The sequence below is a fragment of the Canis aureus genome, chromosome 12 (assembly GCF_053574225.1).
Source record: "Canis aureus isolate CA01 chromosome 12, VMU_Caureus_v.1.0, whole genome shotgun sequence".
NCBI lineage: Eukaryota > Metazoa > Chordata > Mammalia > Carnivora > Canidae > Canis > Canis aureus.
In genome coordinates, this window is record NC_135622.1 from 8655195 (window position 1) to 8672360 (window position 17166).

General features: G+C 39.4%; 1 long non-coding RNA gene across 1 annotated transcript; it reads right to left on the minus strand.

Moving 5' to 3' along the window:
• Window positions 1–296: 296 nt before the first annotated feature.
• LOC144324613 (uncharacterized) lies at window positions 297–16907 on the minus strand. Its single transcript, XR_013390046.1, has 3 exons — window positions 16735–16907; window positions 15776–15859; window positions 297–660 (listed from the first exon to the last, which is right to left on the minus strand). It is a non-coding gene; the product is annotated as an uncharacterized LOC144324613 (long non-coding RNA).
• Between the last annotated feature and the right edge of the window lie 259 nt (window positions 16908–17166).

Below are 17166 nucleotides of genomic sequence, written 5' to 3' on the forward strand. Positions count from 1 at the left end.
AAAATAGGTTTGTTGGTAAAATGATTTTGGGAAACACTATATCCAATTCTCTCTCCACTACCACTTTGGAAATTCACAATGCAAAATAACGTATTTGTTTATAGGAAATCTTGGAGAAATCCCCGATTAATTTGACCTGAGAATCATATTTTTAATATTTCAAAAACATCCCACAGAATATAGTGTGGAAAATATTGGCCTACATTATTAAATCTGGGTCAATATGTAGACCACTCCATATCTTGTTTTCTTCCATGGAAATTCCTGGGTCCTAATTTTCTCTGCATTTCAAACAATAAAGTGTCTTCTGCCCTAGCTGTGTCCCGGGCAGCAAGGCCATCAATATATGGCTAAATGTGAGGAGGTAGGACCATGAATGAGTATAGCAAGGCTACTTTTTTTTTTTTTTTTTTTACATACCCCAGAGGGAATCGTGCGATTGTGCTTTGTTATCGAAGAAGCTGTTGTCATAGAGTACAATTAACAGTGTCCCTTGGAGTTGTGCTTTGGGGTAGTACTGAAGTGCACACTTAGTTCTTGGAGGTGCTCACTTGCCTTTGGTTTTTTTTTCTGGTTTGTGGACAACTAGGATTTTTTCTTTGGTGGCAGCTGTCTGGAGACACCCAACAGGAATCACACTTGTCAGGCTGTGTAGGAGACCTAGTGGAAAAAAGGTAAAAGAAAATACCTTCAGGAAGTTGGCATTGGAGATGCCATGAGGGATATGAAGGTTTAATTTAGCAGTGAAAGGCCTCTTTGGCAGAGAGAATGGCATGGAGGTTTGTATCTCATAGAACCAGTGGTCTGTGGGACACATACTGGGAAATGGATCTACACAACTAAGGGAGCATCTGACTGTATCTTCCATAGTTCATATTTTGGAGATGGCTGCAACTGTATACAAACTCAACCTCATTTGAGGCTCCATAATTGTAGTGTGGTAGAAAATAAAGGACCTGATGAAGCTAGGTATTTGGCAAAACATCCCAAATCCTCCTTCAAGGGTTCTGACTTGGACAATTCCAAACATGGTTTCCCCTCTTCCCTTTTTAAAACTTTTTTTTGTTGTTGTTAATTGTTAAGTCCTGGGTATTCTATGGGAAACTTAATCCATCTGTTTCCGATTCTTTCACACTTGACTTATTTGAAATGTTATTTTGTAAGAACTTTTGGATAGCCAAGCATCTTTCAGAACCATTTCCATAAGCCTTTTAAACTTATTTACTTAGAAGCAGGAAGCTGCTATTTTGCCAAGGGAACATGGATCTTAGGCCTTAGAGCCCTACTGCAGGACATTCTGTCAACCTCATTGGGATCCCCACTTGGCCAAAGTGTCTGCCAGTTCTGGACATGAGACTGCAGGGTTTCTCCCAGTTCTGTGACTTTATAGGCAGAATGGATCCAATATTTTCTGTGTTTGCTATGGAGGTTGTTGTACCTACGAGATTGATCGGTTTCTTGGCACCTTCAACATGCTTGAAGCACCAAAGGAAGTGAGCTCAGCGTGCAATTTTCAAATGCTTCTTCCAAATCAGATTTCTTCAAACAAGGTAACTTATAGCAACATGTGGATACCCATTAGAGGGCAGCTGCCTCTCCAATTTCCTTTTGGCCATGATGTCAGGAACCACTTCTTACTTATCTTTGAATCTCCATTATTTATCGCAGGGTTCAGCATAAGATAAGTGTTCAGGAAATGTGTGCTGACTAACTGCTGGCTAAGGGATCATTGTGTGAAAACAAAATTCACAGAAGTTCTCTTCAACTAAACTAAGCTAAACCTTCCTCTTCCCCTTGCTTCTTCCCCTTCTCCTTTTTAATTCTTAAGGGATCTTTGTTTATATATATATATATATATATATATATATATATATATATATATACACACACATATACATATATACACATATATATGTGTGTATCAGTTCTTTGAAGCAAACTTTACCTCTGCTATATAAAGAAAATAATCAGTGCTTCAGTGAAAAGAATATATGCTTCCCAGAAGCCCAGGTGGTTTAATTTCTCTAAGGGAAGATAGAAGGACTTGGAAAAATCGAACTTTTTTTCCTATGGAAAGTGAAAAAGTTATTAGACTATATTGGTTCAAGGACACCAATCTCAAGGCTTTTGTAATAATGGTTTTGGTTGGCCTACTCAGAGTTTCTAGGGGAATTTGAGACTTTGAAACATAAATGCTTCTGATCTGAGAGAGTAACACACCGAGCAAAGTAAAATCAGGCAGGAGTTATGGACAGAAGCAGATAGAGGTGTTGGTACCATAAGACTGAATTTGATGATTATGGCAAACTTTTAGTAAGCACTCCCAGCTGCCAGACACAACCGTAAATGGCTAATTTGTAACATTTGATTTAATCCTTGCAACAACCCTATAAGGCAGGAACCATTATTTTCTTCATTTACCTATGAGGAAACCAAGGCACAGAGATGTCACTCTGACATCAGAGGCAGAATTTGATCACAAGTAGCAGAATTTTAGACTGTGTTCATAACCCCTGATGAGGTGCCTGCACTGTTTCTCAGCTATACAGTATTGCGGAGGCATTTTAAACCTTTTGGCCCTCAGTACTCAGGGCTATGGTGGGACTCATAAATAATAATGATTGCTTTATCTATATTATAGGAAAGTTCTTTAAACTGTTTCAGGTGACGAATATGAAAATACTCGTAATAAACGCTGAGACATAGGTTCCTGGCTCAGAGTAATGGCTCAATCAATATTTTTTGAGTAACAAATTGAGGAAGAATAGACATAATAAGTGACTTTTCTCCCCAAATCTACTATGGTGTCTATTCACACCAGGTCTCTTAACAGATTTAACACAGCAACTCTTGAATGCAAGCCTTAACTTGACATAAAAGTAGTATAAACCTATGGGACGCCTGGGTGGCTCAGGGGTTGAGCATCTGCCTTCGGCGTGCGGCGTGATCCTGGAGGCCCAGGATCAAGTCCCACATCGGGTTCCCTGCATGGAGCCTGCTTCTCCCTCTGCCTGTATATCTCTGCCTCTCTCTCTCTCTCTCTGTGTGTGTGTTTGTGTCTCATGAATAAATAAATAAAATCTTAAAAAAATTTAAAAAGTAGTATAAACCTAAACATCTCTCAAAGATGATGTGCATTTCAGGGTCCTTCTGTCTTGAAATCATCTCATTTAATAGTGAATGCCAGGTAAGGTGGCCATTTATGGGCTTCTGACTAGGGAGAGGCAATATTGTGCATCCCAAATATTAGTGAATCTTATCATTCAAAAAGATAAGTATATTTTTGCTGAACATTCCCATAACTTAAGAGGTCAGTACCTCAGTGAAGAGCACTGTGAGCACTATGAGAGAAAGAAACATGTCTATCTTATTCAGTGTTGAATCATTAGAGCCTAAAATAGAGCCTGGATCATAATAAATGCTCAAATATCTATTGAATGGTCATTGGTATTGCCCTGTATTCCCCTTCCAGCTAGAAATGGGAGCTTAGGAAGAGGTCAGAATTGGGGGCATAGCAGCAGTTATTGGCATACTGCCTGAGCAGTGTGTGGGATGAGTGCTGTCTGGGGAGGCATTCATCCCAGTCTGCTGCCCCTGGTGGTCTTCCCACTCATAAACTCTCTTCATGAATTTTCTCTTTTCATTTAAATTCAATTAGCGAACATATGTACATCATTAGTCCAGATACAGTGTTCAACAATTTATCAGTTGTATATAACACCCAGTGCTCATCACATCATGTGTTCTTTCAGACTTTCTTATGCACCCAGAGGTCTCCTTCCACAACCAAGAGCTGAGTGTTTAGTGACTGGTGACATGAGCTAGAATAAAAATCAAGATATGTATATCATACTTGATGTATATGTATCCATATATACAACATACACAAATACATGGGCTTGAACCGAATTAAATCAGGAACTCGTGGCTGACTTACTGAACTTAAACAGAAACCGCCTATGAATCTCTTTCTGAGCCTTGAACCAAATTGAAGCTTCTCCTACAATAATAATGATTGAACCCCGCCCTCCCACCAAACACACACACATGCACATGAAATAAATAAAAATACTCCTAATGAAACGGTTTGAACTAGAAATGACTCTCATATATATAAAAGCTGTTGAGTTTCTAGATCAAAATATTATCCAAAGAGAACAATAACCAAACTCATATTTCATGTATTTAAATTCATTTAAGTACAGCTACATTGTATTTTATGCAAAAAATATATCCAGTGAGAGATGGATGGATCTAGTTTTTGTGAATCAAGAATTTTTTTTTCTGAATCAAGCATATTTTTAACACTAGTAGAGAATGGGATAAATAAAATAATTCCCCCATTCTGAATAGTTTTATAGATAAAGATTCCATTTGTGACAGGAGGAATTAGATGCTGGCTTATATTTTAAATCAATTTAGATTTCCATATCTTGGCTTTTCTTAAGGTGACCCTACCAAGGTACACATGAGGTTACATTTCAACATCCTGCATCAGGCTGATTCTTGGTTTCCATCATTCCTTGCAGTCTCCTTTGTCATTGAACTCCTGCTTTGATGTACTTTACAAAGCCAAGTCCAAGGGTTTACACTATAATGGCTTCCTGTCCAGGTTTCTGGTCAAAGTGTTGGGGACAGCACAGCCACCTAAGTCTTGGAACATGATGTCACTGTTCCCAAGATGTCAGCCAAAAAAATGTTCCAATACCATAGTGGTGATACTGTTTCCAGCTGTGATCCAAAGATTGCTGATGCAAGACTTTATGAAATAGCTGGATGATGGCAGTGTTCAGATTCAACCCAGGACACCCCAGGGATTGCTCATAGTACTACATCCCACACAGAGTTGACTTCTGGCCCAAGGTCAGGTTTCAGTGATTCACATAAAAGTGAGTAGATGATGTGACTGCCCTATGGTGAAATGTCTGTTCATAGATCTCTGGGACAATGAAATTGTGAAATATAGACTTTCCTAAGCACATTGCTCAGTCACTGATATTTACCATCCCGATTCATTTCTTTTTTAAAAAATGTTTATTTATTTATTTTAGAGAGAGAGGGAGAGCAAGAGAGAGTCTCAAGCAGACTCTGTGCTGAGTGTGGAGCCTGATACAGGGCTCAGTCTCACAACTCTGAGATCACAACCTGAGCTGAAATCAAGAGTTTGGAGCTCAACTCACTGTGCCACCCAGGCACCTCATGATTCCTTTCTTTTTTAAGACTTCCACATAAATACTATTTTCTAAACTTCGTGAGTTGTTGTTATATAATACCTGTCAACTGTGATTTCATGAGGTTAATACAGTTTTCACTCACACACTTTTCCTACCACTAATAGTTTTCAAATAGACTTTTTTTTTTTTAGATTTGTTTTGTGGCTGTCAGCCCTAAAAACAAGACTGTCTGTTACCTTATCAACAAACATGGGTTTAATTGGGAATAACAGAGAACTGGATCTGCAACATGCAAACTATGGCAAAAGCATAGCCAAGTCCTGAAAACAAAGGAAAAGAATGCTCTTTTATAGAGGAAAGTGGGGAGTTGGAAAGGGCTGTTATAAACAAAAAGTTCATCAGAGTAAACTAGGCGTTTGAAGTGTAGTGGCTTTTCATTGGCTGAATTGTGGCATTCTTATTGGCTGGGCTGTTGCCAGGGGAGGAGAAAATCTTTCTTCCTCATGCCTGGGTAGTAAAGTTGGCTTATTTCTGTTCTGAATACAAGTCACTCCCTTCTTATTGAAATCTGCAATTGGCTATGAGTGGTAGAAAATGAAAATGCCACCTCCTAGTCTCCTGACTCCATCTTGGTGAGATTTCCTTTTATTAATTTTCCAATGATCATTATGTTGCTTTTTATACAATTTCCATTAGAGTGTATCTCCTCAATTCATCTGTAAAAATTCACTCTAGGGATTCCATTGAACCTACTTCTTTGCTGTATCCCACTGTCCAAGTTCTTAGTTGCCAGTAAGATTTCCCTAGGAATTTTTCTTTAAGATTTTATTTATTTATTCATAGACACACACAGAGAGAGAGAGGCAGAGATACAGGCAGAGGGAGAAACAGGCCCCATGCAGGGAGACTGATGTGGGACTCGATCCCGGGTCTCCAGGATCATGCCCTGGACTGAAGGTGGCACTAAACCACTGAGCCACCTGGACTGCCCTCCCCAGGAATTTTATCTGAGTCTATACTAGAGGATAACTGTAAGTAATGTGTATATAATTCTCAACTTTCAGGTAATCTTAATGTTTAGTGCTTATTTCTACTGTGCTGAAAACATTCATTCTGGAATTTTTCTCTCCATGGTTTTCTTAGAAATTAAAAATAACTATACATTTAAAATATAAGAAAAATCTTGCTGTAAAAATTTCAACAATATCTTTATTAAAAAGTTATTTTTTCCTTCTTTCTTCAGTTCCTTCTCAAGAAAAATGCTTCGAGTGGCCTTTGTGCCTAAGGAGTTAAATTTGTTTGATTTGTTGGTGTTTGGATATTTCCAGTCAGAAACTCTTGGCTACTCATTGGTTCGCTGCAATAATTATGGGTCTTTTAGCTGAAGTAAATCATCATCAGTAATAGCACCATCTTCACCATCTACTCAACACTATTTTATTTAAACATTATTTTTAACTAAGTGTTTTATCTGCATTGTCCATATTTAAAAGATGAGGGGTATGAAGTTTTAAGAGGTTAAGTAATTTAACCAAGGTCACATAGCTAGTAAGGGTCAAACCCAGCATTAATCTTTTTGACTCCTAAAGTCAGTGTGTGCATCAGTGGTATGATGAAGCCAGGTTGTACTAGTTTGTGACCGTGAATTCTAGTTACCTCTTCCCAACTCTGCCTTCAGTGATATCACATTGGTAGTTTGAAATCGTATATTTTTGCTATAGACAATCTGCACATTCTACAAACTGATGCTTTTGCTCCCTTCGAAGACCCTATTTTACCAGTTTGTTTGTTGTACTTTGCCAAACTACTCTTTTGAAGAGGAAGGCCATAGAATTAAGCCATGGGAGTGGTGAAGAGAAATAATTTCCAGAAAACTTTGCCCAAATGTGTCATACTATTTTTTTTTTTTTTTACTGAATGAACTATAAAAATTCCACAGCTAGAGAGATGCCATTGACATGCACCCAATATCTATCCTCTATCCCCCACAAAGCACTTCTTAGGGAAGTTGTGTCAATGTTTGCACACTCTTAACAAGGCAGTGTCTCAACTCCCATTACTTTACCATCTCCTCTGGATTTCTCACACGCTCTTGGGTGGAAAAGGGATTCTGCAAGTCTAGTTAAAACAAATCTTCAGGGACTGATTATGCAGGTCATGGATAATCCAGCCTCTCTTATCCCCTCCTCCTCCTCACCTTCTGGCCTTTTTACTGCTCATTAGCACCTCAGCCAGGGACCTGGGCTGGGGAAAGACTAAATGGGTGTGCAACTCTCGTCAGCCTATCTGGCTCCCTGCCAATAACTCTTGCAGCAGGTTTCCTTGGGAGGAGTAACTTAGAGACAAAGTAACCCTAGCATGTGTGGGTTTTATTCAGCTGAGCTCCCCACCTTGACCTCACCCACTCCCAGCACTCTCTACACTGATGCCATTCATCATTAAGCGTTGGATGCATTAACTGTTGTCCTGCTCTGTGACTCTCTTATGCATCTCAATACATTTCACAGGTGGCCAATTTAGTTAATTCCATTAACTGGATCTGGCTAAGCATTGTGCGGCATCAGAGTGAAGATTCAAATTAAATAATATTTACAGGGTTGGCCTTAGGATAAGTAAAAGGCAACTATGGGAAGATTTCAGGGACATCTCATTACCTGCTGCCCCTTAATGCTTTTGGAAATTGTACTATAAGGATAAAATATTTTTATTATATAGCATCCCCTCCTACTTACATCATTATAAAATAAAAATGTGTCCGTTAGTCAAATCTTTGAGTATGGCTATTTACTTGGATATGAATTTACCTCTTTCATTAGTGTATTTACTTATCAAGTATATTTGAGTATCTAATATATAACAGACACAGTGCTGGGATGTATTGCTGAATAAAACAGACGTGGTCTCTGCTCTCACACTGCTTGCAGTGCTGGTGGAAGGATAATCAAAAAGTAAGCTAGATAAAGGTAATTCCAAATTGTGCTAAGCAATAGGAAGCTAATAAATAGGGTGCAGCTATAAAGAATAATTTAGGGTCTTTGTGAAGAGACATTTAAACTGAGACCCATATGGAAAGCTGGGGAAGAGCAGGAAGACTGGGAACAGCAAGCCCAGAGAGTCTGAGGTGAGTTTTACATGCTGCGGAGCTTAAAGAAGGCCAGTGTGTGGAGAAGAGGGGTAGCAGGCAACTCTACTGGAGAAGTAAATGGGCACAAGGGTGAGATGGGGGCAGATTATGCAGGACCTGATAGACCATGGTAAGAAATTTAGACTTAGTATTCTACGTGCAATGGGACGGCACCAAAGAGTTTTAAGCAGGGGACTGACATGAGGTATATATTTTTTAAAAAGCCCACTCTGGCTGCTGCACAGAGAATGCCTTGAAGGGACTAGGAGTGGAGATAAGATGGTCAGTTAGGGGGCTGTTGTGAGCTTCTGGATTCTCAAGAGTGGATGGTCAGACACACTGTGGTGATTGACAGTGAGGATGAAGGCAGGTGGATAGATTCAAGATACTTTTTGGAGGTAGAATTTACATGACTTATTTGATGAATTGCCTGTGTCTATGTGGGGATTAGAATTCAAGATGATCTCCAGGTTTCTTCATGAATGGTGGTACTATTTCTGAGATGGGGGAAGGCTGGGGTAGAGTTAGCTTAGGTGCCACAAAGGAGAAATCAAGTGCTGTTCTGAATATGTTTGTCCTGAGATACCTCTTGCTTGAGCTCCAGACTCATCATGCTCATAAAAATATTAGGAAATACTTCCGAAATACAAATAAAAAAATGCTAACCATCATCTGAGTTTTCAGCAAGTCATAATTACTGATTACAGATCACTGTGATGAGTGTAATAATAATTAAAAAGTTGAAAATATTGTGAGAATTACCAAAATGTGACACTGAAACATGAAGTGAGCAAATGCTGTTGGAAAAATAGCACCCATAGACTTTGTCAATAGAAGTCTTGCCCCAAACTTTAAATTTGTAAAAAATACCATATTAGCCATGCAAAAAACAAAGAGTAATAAAATGAAGTATGCCTATATTTCAATCTTACAACAACTCTGGAAAGTTACTATTATTATCATTATATTTAGATGGGGAAATTGAGAAACAGAGAAATTTATTCACTTTTCAAGTTCGTGCAGTTAACAAGTTACAGAGCCAGAATTCCATCCTAGATTGTTAGAATCTGTTATATTCTAAGAGATCTCAAACTCTTAACCATCAAGTTCTATTGCCTCTTGAGAAGATGTTTGGAGAATAATCCATGTGATTTTGCCATTAAACCATTTTAATCATCTAAGTCAGTGATTCCAAAACTAGCTGCTCATCAGAATCACCTAGAGAGCTTGTTAAAATAAGATTCCCTGGTGCACCCAGACCCAAATCACTGTTAAAACTGGGGCTTGGATTCTGTGTTTTTTTAACAAGTTTCCTAGGTGATTCTATTGTAGCCAATCGATGGAGCAACATTTGGGAATGAGAGATATAAGTTATCTTTTATTGCCTTCTCTCCTGAGAACAGATTTCCTTTTTTTAAAATAATAAATTTATTTTTTATTGGTGTTCAATTTGCCAACATACAGAATAACACCCAGTGCTCATCCTGTCAAGTGCCCCTCTCAGATTTCCTTTTTTAATGTTCTATTCCTCCCAGTTTTCAAACCATTCTCTTTGTTTGTAAGATAGAAGCTCAACAGAACTGCTAATTTTGCTTTCTGCATTCAGTTCAGATTGTTCTTCAACCTGTCCATTTATTCAAGGTACAATTTACAATTGAGGAATTGTAGTTTTACCTTCTGCTCTCATGAAACAGAAAGTCCAGATTTCTCTAAGATATTTTCAATAGCTCCAGTATTTCACCACAAATGGCTAGTGTTTCCCATTTAAAACAATTAAAATGAAGGATAAGGCCTTCATTTTATACTTTCTCGTCAGGAGCTTCCTAATTTATTCAGAATAAGGAGCAATTTTGGATATTGGTCCCATTTTGTAATTTTCATAGTTTTTAGTCCCAAGGAATGTAACCATTAAAGCTTTTCTTCAGTCAAGACTTGGGCCCCGGCAAAATGGTCAAAGAGTCAAAGACAATCTATTATGTTGTTTCAGTCAGCATTTCCATGCCACTCCTTAGTCCTATCCCCCAGTGGTGGGTCAGGACTTGACTTGGTGTGCTCTAAAGGGTTCACTAACTTTGGCTTACCTGGGACCAAGGGGGTTCCTTGGATGTGGGATTTTCAGTGCTAAAACAAGGTCAATCCCAGCACCAGGACAGTTACTCACTCTATCTGCAAGAGGACATTACTATTCTCTTCTGTGTCCCTGAGGTATTATCAGCAGGTATTCCAGAGTAAGAATAGGCTTATATTCTTAGTCTAAAAAGCAGCAGTTGGTAAATCTATGCTTGGGCAAACCATTGTTTGGATGAGCCTGCTTAGACAAAAGGCAGTCGAGAACTGAAGAATGTATCCATAAATGACTCTCTTCTTTCCTTCTACTGAGAAATAAAATACAGTTTATTGGTGTGTATCCATATGAAGGGTATGGTCAGATTTTTTCTGTTTTAACTTTAGGGTGTTCCCGTAGTACCTTAAGCATTTTTTTTTTCTTAATGTAAGTTCTACACCCAGTGCGGGGCTTGAACTCATAATCCTGAGATCAAGAGTTGCATGCTCTTCTGACTCAGCCACCCAGGCACCCTGATTCCTTGAACATTTTAACTTCTGACTGTTTCATAGAAGATGGGCAAATTTTTCTTAGGGGTCTTGATCTCTATCCTGCTTAATCTTGATAGCCTGGGCCTACATTTCTCTTCTTTGCTGCCTGTATTTTCATAGTAAGAAATTTGATGGATAATAACTGTGTCCTTTCATAAGAAAACACAGGATTTTTATGCCTTTCTTACTCAATGCCAGAAGAATCAACTGGGTGTCATATGCAAGTGTGCTCAACAAATTCCTCTTTTACCAGTGAGTCAAACATGGACTCATTCATAAGCAGGCTTGCTCCTGGAATGAAAAGTGGAGCACATCTTGGGAGAGTTCTTGGGAAGTTTCATCTCCTTGGGCGCTTTGGGGAAAATATTCTGGCCCATATATAGATTCTATCCCAGGGACTTAAAGGGTGGATGCTTAATGCATGACCGGCTATGCTCTAAAGCTTGGCTTTTAGCTTTAGAATGGTTTTCTCAACCATTCTTCTATATATTCTTCTATATATGCTTTAAAGAGGTGATGTAGTGTTTGAATGGTAAGGGGCTAAAAATGAGTTGGGAGACGGCGATGGGAAATCATCTGAGAAGCTAAATGTGGCATTTGAGGTAAATTTAGACCTCTCCCAAGAAGAGGGTTGGAAACCCTTATTGGCTTTTCATATGTTGCCCATCAGTCACCCTCTCTTACTGCACAGCAATCTCTTTCTGTTGAGTGTGTATCACAGATTGAAAGTATGTATTTATTTGTGTATCCCTCTGTTTAATGTTCAATCCTCCTTTAGCCTCCTCCAAGATCCTGTCCCAGATCTTGTCCCACACACTTTACAATGTTGGCTATCGTCCTCTAGTTTGCTAGTTACTTAGATTCTTCCTGTTTGTGGGACCATATCCTAAGCCTCTCAAAATGGGAGTTTAAGTTTACTTAAGAAATCACATTTATTAAACCCTTTAGAGTTTACTGTGTGTGTTGAGGGGGTAAGGTGGCATGGGCAGGGGGTTAACTCCTTTTGGGCAGGAGGCATAAAATAAATTATAGCTGTTGTGGAGCTGGCAGAAATTTTTGATGTCATCTTTTTAAATATTCCTACCCCTACTATCTGATAGATACATAATCTTCTTGTCATTTTCCTTTCCTTCTCTTTGCATTAACTGTTCTACTTCTCCTTCACTGCCTCCACCAAGTATGGCAGAGGGGCATTGTTGGACCTAGCAGCTGAGAAGGGACTGGGGCCCATTACACTGGATATCATCCTCAGTTCATATTCCCTTCTTCCACCTCCCACAGCCCCTTCCAGGAGCTTTGCCTCTACCTCACTTCTAGTAACTGCCTCAATTCCATCCTTCTTTAATGCACATCCAAATGCTACTTCTTCACCGAAGCCTTCAAATTAGAAGCCGCAGCCTCACTTTTTGTTTTCCATAGCACTTCCTTGTTGCTGATCAGATTCTAACTTGCCCTGTACGCATTTGCCAGCACATGTCACCTCTCCTGTTTTGTGAGAGCTTTCAGGCCTGGGACCTTGTCTTTACTTTTTTTGCTTCTCCATCTGCACACAGCACAAGTTTTGGCACAGAGGAGCTCTCATAAGTGCTTGTTGATTGTTGCCACTACGCCTCAAACATTGTAATTTCCCTTAATGTACTCCCAAGATGGGCTGGTCTTCCATGGGTTTTTCTCACTCATTTTTTGTAGCCATTTATAGTTTCAGCTTGCATCATTTCTTGGGAGTAATGAGTTCCATAATCATAAAATCTGTCATGGAAAATGACATTTTTATTTATTCCCTCTAGGTTTACCTCTTTCCAGCTTGAGCCAGTGGTCTCCCAATGAAAGAGTGCGTTCATTGGATGGGCATACTTGTGATTCAGTGGACTCAAGTATGTTCCCCTTCAGTCTCTCTCAGAAGTCTTACATCATCTGATTACCTGCCCCACAGTTCCTTCAATCATTTCAACTGCTCTTCTTGTTCTATACAGCTTCACATTGTATTTTGTCCTGAGGGTATAGCCTTATACCAGCAGGTGAGAAGAGGTGAAGATACAAAAGAGATGAAAGTTGAGATGACATGTCCTCAAGGAGCTTGCAGGATTGCGGGGACACTATATTTGAGCTATGGGTGCCTCTTCTCTTTCCTGGATACAAGGTGCTAGAAGCAGAGTAAAGGGGAACTCTGGGCATTTGGGAGTATAAGCCATACATAAGTGTCCACTGTTAAAAAAGATACAAGCCCCAAATGGAGTCATTGCCCCTACAACAGCAAACCAAGACTTACAGTTCCAACCTATTCTGAGAAGGTGACTTTTTAACAGTCAATCTGAAATTTCCTCATCAGCACCAGTGAGGTAATCTGTGTGATAAAAACCCTGACAGTCAGGCTCCCGGTGCATGGAGCCTGCTTCTCCCTCTGCCTCTCTCTCTCTATCATAAATAAATAAAAATTAAAAAAAAAAACCCTGACAGTCTTTTCTCCCACAAAAGCTGCCCTGGCCTAAAATAAACTTTTCTTTTCTTTTGCTGTCAACTTCCTTGCCTCACATTCCTTCCTATAGAAACCTTCCACTAGGTATAACTCCTCAGAGCATCTACTTGCTAGATGGGTTGCTCCCAGGTTCATGAATTGCTTAATAAAACCAATTAGATTTTCAAATTTACTCAATTGAATTTTTTTTTAATACCACCAGCATGTGAAGGTGAGTCTATCTGTATAATGTACTATCGACCACAAGTGCAATTATACCATTTTTGATAATGACAATAGCTACAATAGCAATCATTCACTCACACACTAAATCATCGATTTTGTGTCAGGTAAGTACTATGTACTTTTTTCAATTTGTTTCATTTAATTTTCCACAAAAACATTGCAAAATTGATATTATGCTTTCCATTTTACAGTAAAGATTACCAATCCTCAGAAAAGTTCTTTAACCAGGCTAAATTAGTACCTGAGACTTATGGTAGATGATTTGAACTCAGATCTGTCTTAAATTCAAAGTCCATGATCTTTCTAATACACAATAAAGCACTTTCCCCTCAGAAATTAAATGGGAAAAAAAAAATAAATGGGAAAGCTGGAATTGAGGTCTTTTTCAGCAGAGATAAAGCTATGAATGACTGTTTTTCTTGAAAATTCTTTCCTAGGTGGGCAGGACATCTGATGAGTTTTCAACACTGAAAGGAAATCCATCCAGCTGGCTTAATGGTAACTATCTGGCCCTGCTTGAGGAGTGCCCAATCTGTACATTCTTTAAAAGTAAGTTAGACTCTTTGATTGCAATACATTTATTCTTTTAGGTCACTAGAGTCCCATTTAGATAATATGAGAAACAAATACTATGAAATCAATATGTGGATGAAAATATATTGAGTAATATTGTAACCTGGATGATACAATGATTAGCAGGGATCATGTTTAGCTAGGACACACTAGAATGGCTGAGGTCTATTCACACTGGTTAGTGTCTCTGTTGTACTGGTTGTTAAATATTTTGAATATTACCCCTAGGTATAAGACATAACTCTGATTCTCAAGGGAATTACAATCCAATTAGAGGAATGAGAGATCAACATATAAAACTTTAAATAATGACAACAGAATTAGATAAAAACACAAACAACACTCTGTCCACCTCAACTTGTTTTATTTTTCTTCTGAATCTATACCTACCACTAAACATGTTTTACATTTCCTTATTTTATTGTTCACTGCTGTACCTTTAGCATCTACAGTACTGCTTGGTCCTGTTGAACAAAGGGATGAATATGATAAGTTCTTAAAGCAGAAAGTATAGCTAGAGTGGTTAGGAAGAATGTCACAGGGGAGTAGAAATAGGAACAGAGTCTGGAAGGAAGAGGCAATTTTGGAGAGAAGAGGTCTAGGCAGGGAGAATGACATGGACAATAGTGTGGTGTTTATTTTTTAAAAAAAATTTAGAAGATTTAAAAAAAATTATTATTAATGAGAGACACAGAGACATAGGCAGAGGGAGAAGCAGGCTCCCTGTGGGGAGCCTGATGTAGGGCTTGATCCCAGGGATCATGACCTGACCTGAGCAAAAGACAGACGCTCAACCAATGAACCACCCAGGTGCTCCATGTGGAGTTTAGATAATATGCATCATGATAGGATTTGTGAGTAAACTACTTTGGCTGGAACAAAGAGGGCCCTTGCAGTGGCCAGTTTACATCCAGAGGTGTGGTGCAGAATCTATCAGAACTCTTTGGAGCATTTAATTTGAGGAGTGACTGTAAAGCGCTATGGAGGTGAAGCCTGTAATGGTTAACACTGAAACTCCTTCCCTCCTCATCCCCTTGCATAAAGAAATAGTGTGGATTAAAACATCATTTAGGGCAGCCCCGGTGGCCCAGCGGTTTAGCGCCGCCTTCAGCCCAGGGCCTGATCCTGGAGACCCGGGATCGAGTCCAACGTCAGGCTCCCTGCATGGAGCCTGCTTCTCCCTCTGCCTGTGTCTCTGCCTCTCTCTCTCTCTCTCTCTCTCTCTCTCTTTCTATGCCTCTCATGAATAAATAAATAAATAAAATCTTAAAAAAAACCCCATCATTTAAAGGAAACAACAAATAGAGGTTACAGATTTTTCTCAGCTGATACTTAGAAAAGAATATCACCCACAAGAAATGTGCGAATGGATAGTGCCGATGGAGATTTTATGGATATCGCATGAGATTTTAAGTTTTTAGATTAAGGTTCTATTTGCTCCTGGTGTCCCCCTTGTTATATCATGACTTTTCCATTTAAAGTTGAACAATTTCAAACTAATTTAAAGATAGATATGTGTACACATAATTGTGCACTTGCACAAATATGAGTGCATATGTGCACACAGCATGTGCACACGCACACACACACACACGTTTTCATACATACATGTTATGCTCCCAGGCACACAGCTTCCTTCAGCCTAGTTTCTATTTCCTCTCATCTGGCAGCTTTCAGAATAATCTCACCCACCTGTTAAATCAGAGAATGTCAAGTTTAATTTATAACAGTGAGTAGAAACAGGATGCTACAGAAAGCATTTTAATTAAAATCCTTTAATTGGATACATGCTTCTTGTGAAAAGGGAGCTGTGGAGAGGGCCTCTTTGTCGGCACCTTTCACTCCAGTTTCCAGAGATTGTTGCAGGAATGGCCTTGCAATTGGAACCAGTCCTCTGGAGCACTGGGGGTGGGGCAGGGGTGTGGAGGCCAAGAGAGGGAAATTGGGAGCAATAAGAGAAAAAAAAAAACAAAGGGGTAAATGGCCACGGATTTTGTGCAGAAACACAGCCTTTGTGTTTTCCGGAGGCAGTTCTGCCGAAACCTATTGGTATCATTTCAAGTTGGTTTCTCCTTAATCCTTTCATCATCCTTAGGATGGGATAGTTTCCAAGGCGAACCCACAAATACCCCCGACTTCAGGCACTGGCTTAGGAAATCTTGACAGTGTAGGTCAATTGGTGATTGTGGGAGGTGGACAGATGACAATATGGGGTTGGGGGAGGCCCAGCCTTTGCACCTGGGGTTCCTTAAGTGACAGCACTTAGCACTATCCAGTCCATACTGCAGGAAAGAAAATGTTGGACTCAATTAGAGGCCAGTTTAAGGAAGGGACAGTGTGCAAAAGTGGGGGCCCCAGCCTGGAAACCATCCCAAGACTCATGTGGGGTGACAGCAAGAGAGTGTGCCAAGAGAGCAGAAAGGCATGGAAGTATTTTACTGGCAACACTCAAAGTAGCTGAGAAAAGTGGGAACTGGAAGTAGTTTTAGTGTCAGGTATGTTGCCAAGGAAACAGAAGACCCTAAACTGAGCTCATTAAGGATAGGGGAGGGTGAATGGGTTTTTACCTTCTTGGTTTTGCTTCAACTTGCTCTGCCAGAAGGTTATTCAAGAGGGTCTAAATGACACTGATTCTTTCTTGTGAAATAAGAAAACCAGTACTATGACATCTAGGTAGAGAGAAGAGACACAGGCTGAAGGATTTTTAGATGTTATACATCCATTGCCATTGTTGGGCTCCTAGAAGCCCTGGTTGACAAGGAAACAACGGTAGACCATTCTATTTGTTTACAAAGATTGGTTGCTTCTTGTAGTGGGCTGGTAAATGTTTAACAACCAGCTCCTGGATGGGGAGAAAAGTCTGATTTGTAGCATTTTCCAAATGCCATACTGTAAATATTTCCACCATAGCTGATTTCAAGATTCTGATGGTTTAACAACCAGTTGGATAAATTCGTGAAATTAAAAAAAATTGGCTGTTAAAAGCCAGTATGAGCTGG